Source organism: Stegastes partitus, unplaced genomic scaffold, assembly GCF_000690725.1.
Source record: "Stegastes partitus isolate 25-593 unplaced genomic scaffold, Stegastes_partitus-1.0.2 Scaffold240, whole genome shotgun sequence".
Classification (NCBI taxonomy): Eukaryota; Metazoa; Chordata; class Actinopteri; family Pomacentridae; genus Stegastes; species Stegastes partitus.
The window spans coordinates 380,275-388,286 of record NW_007577971.1 but is presented as its reverse complement, the minus strand read 5'-3'; the positions used below and the strand labels follow the sequence as shown (position 1 = coordinate 388,286).

The window sequence follows — 8,012 nt, the reverse complement described above, 5'->3', positions numbered from 1 at the left end:
TTCTTATTTTTTCTCGCAGTCTCAAGGAACACCACCAACACGTATGGCTGGTACTGCAGAGGTTGCTAGAAAATAAACTCTACGTGAAGCCGGAGAAGTGTGAGTTTCACGTACCATCGGTCAGTTTCCTGGGCTATATCATCGCCCAAGGACAGCTTCAGCCTGACCCTGCAAAGATTCAGGCGGTACGCAACTGGCCTACTCCGGCATCCCGCAAAGAACTTCAAAGGTTCTTTGGTTTTGCTAATTTTTATAGACGGTTCATTAAGGACTATAGCAAGGTCGTTTTACCCTTTACTAGCCTCACCTCATCCAAGGTACAGTTTGTTTGGACCTCAGAAGCCAGCGAAGCATTCGCTGTGTTCACGGCTCCAGCATTATCCGGCATGCCTGCCTTTTCCTCTCTCGAGCCCCCACCACGGAAACCCACAGCCACCAGCACCCTCACGAAACGGTTCACGGCTCACGCACCTCCACGGATAAAAGACCTCTCACGAGCACCATCCCCTGACCACCGGACTTCCTACCACCACGACTCCCTCCACGGAACCTCCCTCACGGAATCCTTCCCCACACCTCGGCACTGACAGCCGCCTCCTCGCACCCCCCACCACGACTGAGACCTCTCCACGGGATTCCCTCACCTGGTTTCCATCACAACCCCACTTTTGTGAATAAAACCTTTTCCTTTAACCTATTTCTCCCTGCCTCCCTCTTTCGTTTGGGTCCGTCCGCACAGCTCCTGTGCACGGGTCGTCACACCATCTTTGATTTTAATTATCTGCAGACCACCTAAGACAAACAGTGCTTTTATTCATGAATTCTCTGAGCATGTTTCCTTTTATATGTCCAAGTTTGATAAAATTCTTGTCTTAGGTGATTTTAACATGTCTGCTGCACATACCACAGACTTTTTGGATACGATTGACTCTTTGAGCTCACTCAAACAAGTGCCCACACTCTAAGGGCCACACTCTTAACCTGGTGTTGCACAGCGGTTTCCGTCCTTACAATCTTGTGACCAAGGATATCTGTGTCCCATCACAGACTCATTTTTTTCAGTTTAGTTTTATCAATTTTACCAGCCGGTCAGAATACTCCAGTCCGCTGCCGTGTTTTTAACCCCATGTTCGCTGTCAAGTTCTCTGAGCTTTTTATCTCTGCTTCTTCAACTGGAAACAGAAAGAAGGAAAGGAAATGGAAGAAATCTGGTTTACATGTATTTTGTGAAATTTGGAAAGATGCTCTGATAAAATATAAAATCACATTTAAAGAAGCAAGAGCAGTCTTTTTTTCTAAGTTGATTTTTAGCTGACCATTCTAGCCTCAGATTTTTATTCAAAACGATAAACTCTCTTATTGCCCCTTCCCCCTGTCATTTTATCGATCCCTCTCAAGACAAAACTTCTTACAATTAAACAACTCCAAATCTGAAATCGTAGGTCTCAACCTTTCAAATCCCCACAACAGCCTCACCGCCAACAAATTTAGTCCACTATCCACAAATGTAAAGCCTGTTGCCAGAAATGTAGGCATCGTATTTGACTCTGAACCCAGTTTCACCCCCGACATCAACAAAGTCATCCAGTCCTGCTTCCTCCAGATAAGAACCATTTCTAAAAGCAAATCAATCCTCCATCATTCAGACCATGAAAAAAATCTTACATGGCCTCATTTTTTCCCGTTGTGATTACTGTAACTGCCTTTCATCTGGCATTCCACAGAAATCCCACTCCTGCTTCCAACTGGTCCAGATTGCAGCAGTTAGGCTTCTTACTGGTTTTAACAGATGACATCATATCTCCCCTATTTCGGCTTCTCTTGATTGGCTCCCCGTCCGTTTTAGAATTGATTTTAAGATTTTACTGGTCACTTTTAAAGCTTGTCAGGGCCATGCCCCTGGCTATATTTTAGACATGTTAATCCCATACGTCCCAGCCTTGGATCATCAGATCAAAGTCGAGGCTTAAATCTGAGGGTGACCAGGCCTTCTCTGTCAGGACCCCTCGGCTTTGGATCGACCTGCCTGAGGAGATAAGGCTCGCTTAATCAGTAACTTCTTTTAAATCACTTCTTTAAACTCACGTTTATAGACTCACCTTCAAGTGAAGTTCTCTTTTATTTCTCTTATATCCCTCTGGCCTTTTATCCATTTTAATTTTTTTCTGCCTCTTTCTAACCTCCTGATTTTAATCTATTTTGATTTTTGATTTTCTCTTTCATAATTCCCTTGTGTGATGTCGTCCTTTTCAACCAGTTTTTAACTAGATATCCATTCTGTACATTTTTATTTTTTATGATGTGTATTTGCATGCTCTTTTTATTTATTACTTTGGTTTTACCTGTGTTTGCCCTGTCCTGCCTGTAGTTTATGTTCTGTCAAAGCACTTTGTGAATTGTTGTTCTTGGAGGTGCTACACAAAAAAAGCTATTGTTATTATTATTATTATTATTATTATTATTATTATTATTATTATATTGCAGTAGGTCATATAACAATTTTAATCAAATTTCAATTGTGTAACCCCAAGTCATACACATATATCATGCATACTCATACACTCAGTCTTTTTATGATGGACGCCTGTAAAATGTTGATGTTTTTTGTTACAACAGCTGTGCCAGAAATTCTGTGTAAAATGTTTATTCCTGAGGGCATCATTTGAAGCTTTTATAAGGAAGTTGCTCGTTTTGGGGAACTGTGTCATTTTGATTAACTGCTAGCTTCAACTGCTCTGACACTATCAAGATTCAGCGCTCTGTCTGTGAATCCATACATGAGGTGATGTTTGTGATGTCTACAGAGGTAGAAGGGGAAACTTAAACTCAGTCATGTCATTTTCCTTGCCCTACACCAATGTTAATGATAGAATTAAGTATTAAAATGCTAGTCGTGATTTATTTTCAGATTTCATTTTGATAAGTTATATTGAGGAATAAAAAAAAAGTTTAATAAAAAAAAATAACTTAGAATAATAATTGATAAGTGCAATCCTGATTTTTTTTAAAAATAGAATTAATGGGGTCAGTATCTGGTTTAAGACCACATACAAACATTAGATTCCCTGTGCTATTCATGGTAATGAAAACAATTATGTGCCCACAAGAAGAGGAAAAAAGGATTATGATTTGGTCAATTTTTGCCTGCAGTCTGGACATGGACAATTTAAGGACAGATGTGTGATGAGTGATACAAATAGTTTATGGTGTGTATTTTTACTTGAAGTGTGTATTTTTTTTCCTTTTTCAGGTACAAGTTGTCTACAATGCTTCTGCGTGTCATAGTATCAGAAACCCTGGTGCGGACACAGATACAGGCAGGTGAATTTAACAAAGGAGTACTTTTGTTGTACTTAACTTGCCATCCGGGTGACTTAAGTACAATTTTAACCTTTAAAGACCATACGTGTATTTTATGTATACCGGGAGGGAAAGTGGTCAGGCCAAATCACTCCTCCAGAGTCACATGCAATCTGATATAGTTGTGACATTTGTGGTGCTGTGGTGTGTGTTGTTGGCAGTGCCCCAGTGGAGGGTGATAGCGTGCCGTGTTCCGACTGGTGTGCCTTAAAGCTAGAAGTGTAGCCAGGTTTCACTGTGTGTAGAGTGGGGTTGCTATAGTGGGGACTGTTTGGCATTCTGGTGGGACATGGTGGTTGGTCTCTCACCCATACCTCCCCTTTTATGAATTGTTCTGCTATATGAGAATTGACTAATAAAGATTGTATTATTGTTGAATTGCATTTGTGTTCATTTCTAAGGTTCTGACATATTGACAGTGATTTCTTGCCATATTTGCACAAGAAACAACATTTATTACAGTATGCACATTTAAAATGCCCTCAGCTCATAGAAAAGTCGGTTCATAAAAAATACTTGGTAGCATCTACCAGAGCAGCGTGTGAGGTGTTTAGGGAACATCAGTAAAATGTAGCATCTACCCATGGGCATTTTCAGTGAGTGTTTAGCCTGTGTCCAGTTAATGAGTGATATTAGAAGTGGATTGCTGACAAAATAAATATATTTTCAGGTTAAAACATTGAAAATCAATGCAATTAAACTAAGTTATGCAAAAACAGCTATTCATCATTGTGCATGGTGGATTAACAGCTGTGGCAATGCTGATCCAAAATAAGGGAGTGGGGCGACCAATTCATTAGCTGGTGTGACCACCAAAGAAAGTTGGTAGCACCAGTGCTACCTTTGGAAAAGTTAGTCTGGAGCCCTGTAACAGAATGCAAGAAACCACCCCCAATAGCTGAGGATCTCCTACTCCCCACTGCTCTTGATATGGTGTCAACAATGACTGATGAGACAACCACTGCAAAATTGAAGGCTTATCACCCCCCGTTACTTTAACTGATCACTGAGCATGTTGTAAAGTTGTTGCACTATTTGACTGCTCGTGATATTTATTTAATTTCAGTAAATTTAAACTGGCTCATTTCATGACTATTTAATCGGAGGCCCTGACAGAAAAAGTCTGGGAATCACCTGTCTGTGGTGATGAGCAGGGCTTTTATAACAGGAGGTGGATGATTGGGCTCAGGTGAGCTGATCCACACAGCTGTCTCCAATAGCTGCAATCAGGTACACAGCAACAGTGACAGGAGAGGGAGAGTCAAGCTGAGTAAGGGGGGAGGGGGAGACAGGCGAGGGCTGTGGCTGGAGGGTCATGAAAATACCTTCCTGAGCTGAAATAAAGCTTTTCTCAAAGATGAGTTTACAGTTTTAAGGTGGCAGTTCAACTTAATATTTGAAGTTTAACCACCCTAATAATTTTTACAGTGTGAGCACACACTGCTGCTGTTGTAGTGTGGTTGTTACGCAAACACTTGGTGCTTCTCATTTACAGAGTCAGACCTGAGTACACACACTAGAATTTTTATTTTTTTTGTGAACACATGTAATGGACAAACAGTGGACTGTAAGGAGATATTCACTGGATATGATAAAGAGAATGGTAATGGTTCACTTTAAACTTAACATAATGTTTTCCTACAAAGCCCTGTTTTGGCTCAGCAGATGGCAATGTCAGTTTGTAGCTTCATTGGTCTGCCATTTTGGTCCATACTAAAATATTTCAAGACGGCCCCGGATCCAAATGGAAAATATGCACTGACCATAGTCTGCAACTCAACTAAGACATGACTTAACATCTTGCTAAATGTGGTGATTGTGTTGTGTTTTCACATTGTTTCATGGTGGTTGATGTGTTGGGATGTGGCTACAGTGTGTGCTTCTGTGTTCTCCGGCTGGGCTGATTGGAGGAGGACGCTCCTGCACTGACACAGCTGCAGCTCATCACTCTCGTTATGCGCTGGATGCCAGATGATTGCCAACACCACGAGTGGAACATTCAGCTGCTAGCTTCAGCACATGTGCTTTTCGCTAGAATTTTCGAGTTCACGAGTAATCATGTGTTTTTCTTGCTCTCCAGCGTCTCCTCCACCGGCCCCAGCGTCCAGCATCTCCAGCTCGCTACGTCAGCCTTTGTTCTCCTCCACGGATTCACGAGCCTGGATTTCCTCCACACAAGCACCAGCATGGACACCGCCGCACGGACAACTACACAGGAGATCACCCTCCACCGTGGCAACCAGCGCACCTGCCCCGGATTCTCTCACCTGCCTCCCGGTGTCCCACACACCCTGGCTTCCCTGAATAAAGCCTGTTATTCCTTTAGCCCGCTTCCTCTTCGTTTTGGGTCCCGCACACACACCTTGTGGCCACAGGCCATAACACTAAAGTCATCATTTATATACAGTACAGTAGTACAGAATATAATAGTTACGAGTTGGTGAGAGATACTGGATAGATCTAGACAGAGACTTGCAGAAAGACTCTGAGGCAGTTGTCAGAGTGACAGATTTTTCAATAAATACTGCACTGTGCACGTGGCTGTGATGAAAAATGCCAACAAAATTTTTCCTTCTAATTTTTAAAAATGTCATTATTTTTGATATCACTCTTTAGGACTGCTGCAACAGAAGCATCGTTCATAGCTGAGAGAAATTAAGTACAAGAAAGTAAGTAAATTCCACACACCTGGAATACATAAGGTGCGGATGTAACCTAAGACAAAACATGTTCTCAGTCCTATGTACGTTGTCCCCTAAAAATAAGTCTGTTTAAGTGCTCCCACTGTCAGCTGACCAGCAAGTGTCCAGGTCATGTTTGCAAATGAGAACTGGTTCTCAAACATTTTTACCTGGTCAAATTAAAAAAGTGTGAAGTGAAAGTGGATTATTAAAACCCCTTCTTTAGGACATCAGCAAACATTATCAAATATTAGTTTGGTCATGTACATTTACACTTTGCTGCATTTTTTGTATGCTTCAGACAGCCCAGAGTAATAGTGATTAAAAGGTTAAAGAAGCAACCTTGACACTAAAAGGTCAGCAGTTCATTATCTAGACTGTCAGGATGAATCTGGCCCAAGGAGTGACGCTGGCCGAGCAGTGACAGGGGGTCTGAATGATTCTTGAAAGTTGCATCAAATGGTACAACACGAGCTTAGAAAGAAGCCTATTCTGAGGGCCTGCTTTTAAAATTGTCTTTGGATGTTTTAGATTGTGTAACTATTTTCTGTGCTGAAGCTCCACTGAAACTGGAAACATGCTGTTCCTGCTGGACTTTTTCACAGAGGAAGACAGGTTTGTCCTTTCAGCCTTGTAGCCTCACCTTCATGGCTTAACAGCCCTTCTCTCTCTCTCAACAGCAACATTCACATTCATAACACATCTAAGAGCAGGGCCATCACCTCGACACACTGAACTCTGACACACACACACACACACACACACACACACTCCCCTTTGGGAATTTGAACAAGAGAAATTCTATTAAAGTGAAAGTGGTAGATTGAAGGTCAAAGCTCTTACCTCACCTCTGTGNATATATTTACACTGGCCCATCACACTTGTTTTGACTGTTTTTATATGAAAATATATATATATTATTTCTTTATGATGAAATATGAATTTCTACAACTAATGTAATGACTCTGTGTCCAGATATGGATTTCTCTGGGTACAAGCTTTCAGTAGAGCCCTCATTGATGTCTGTAGGTTCAGGGATTCAAAAGATATTGCACTTTTTCCATACATTTTCAGAGGTGTCCAATTTGGATAGATGTGGATAACACAAAGGTCCCTCTATAAAAACGCATGGACATACCAACATAAAAACTGGTGTCAGATTTTAAATTTTACAGATATTGTTTTCAAATTTGAAGTATGTGTACAAAACGAGTTTTTCTATTGGCACACAGTGTGTTTTCATTCCCACCACCTAATGCTGCTTTATGAACCTTCATTTCCAAAAAAAAGTTAGGTGAGGGTAAAAAAAAATAATAATTCTGTGTGTTTTGAAATGCAATACCTTTTTACTGGTAGCACCTGGAGTGACTCTGATTGCTGTGGCTACAACTAGAGAGTTTTATCTTTACAACAAAGGTCAAACTTTATATTTACTCCATAAGGGTCAATAACAGCATTCATTTCAATTTGGAGATGTCAGTCGTGCTGCGTTTCCCAAAAACTGGTTGGAATGAACTTCATGGCCCAGTCCACTATGAGCAGCATGTGCAGTGGTTTATAGTAGATAAAGTTGTCTGTATCAAGATGTGATGTCAGGCGTGCAAGTTTCAAGCAAATGTATTATTCCGTTATTAGACAAGAAAAAGCGATTTTTTAAAATTATAAAATCATTCTCACATTCAAATACAGACAAAGTAAGCATTTTGATAGTGTTCTATGACTCCTGGTTTGACTTAGCGAAGAGTGAGTCCCGTCACATAGTTTACTTATACAATAACAGAGGTCATTACTAAGCTGCCGATTCTTACTTTTATGGCTAAGGTAAAACAAAAGCTTTCAAAATGGTTCTATTTCATTAAAGTTTATGGTGTGTAACCATTTTGCAGCATTTTCTGTCTGTTGCTATGCCATTATTACCGAATTGGTGCGTTATAATGAAAAAACAACGTACGCGGGTACCTTGTGGTGGGC

The 8,012-nt window shown here is 40.9% G+C and overlaps 1 long non-coding RNA gene across 1 annotated transcript in view; it reads left to right on the top strand.

Moving 5' to 3' along the window:
- The window catches only part of LOC103357205 (uncharacterized), a 14,649-nt gene extending 7,129 nt beyond the window's left edge, over positions 1-7,520 (top strand). The window contains exons 2-3 of the long non-coding RNA XR_520183.1: positions 6,418-6,420; positions 7,435-7,520. This is a non-coding gene — a long non-coding RNA (uncharacterized LOC103357205). The remainder of the gene's footprint in view (positions 1-6,417; positions 6,421-7,434) is intronic.
- Positions 7,521-8,012: the final 492 nt, after the last annotated feature.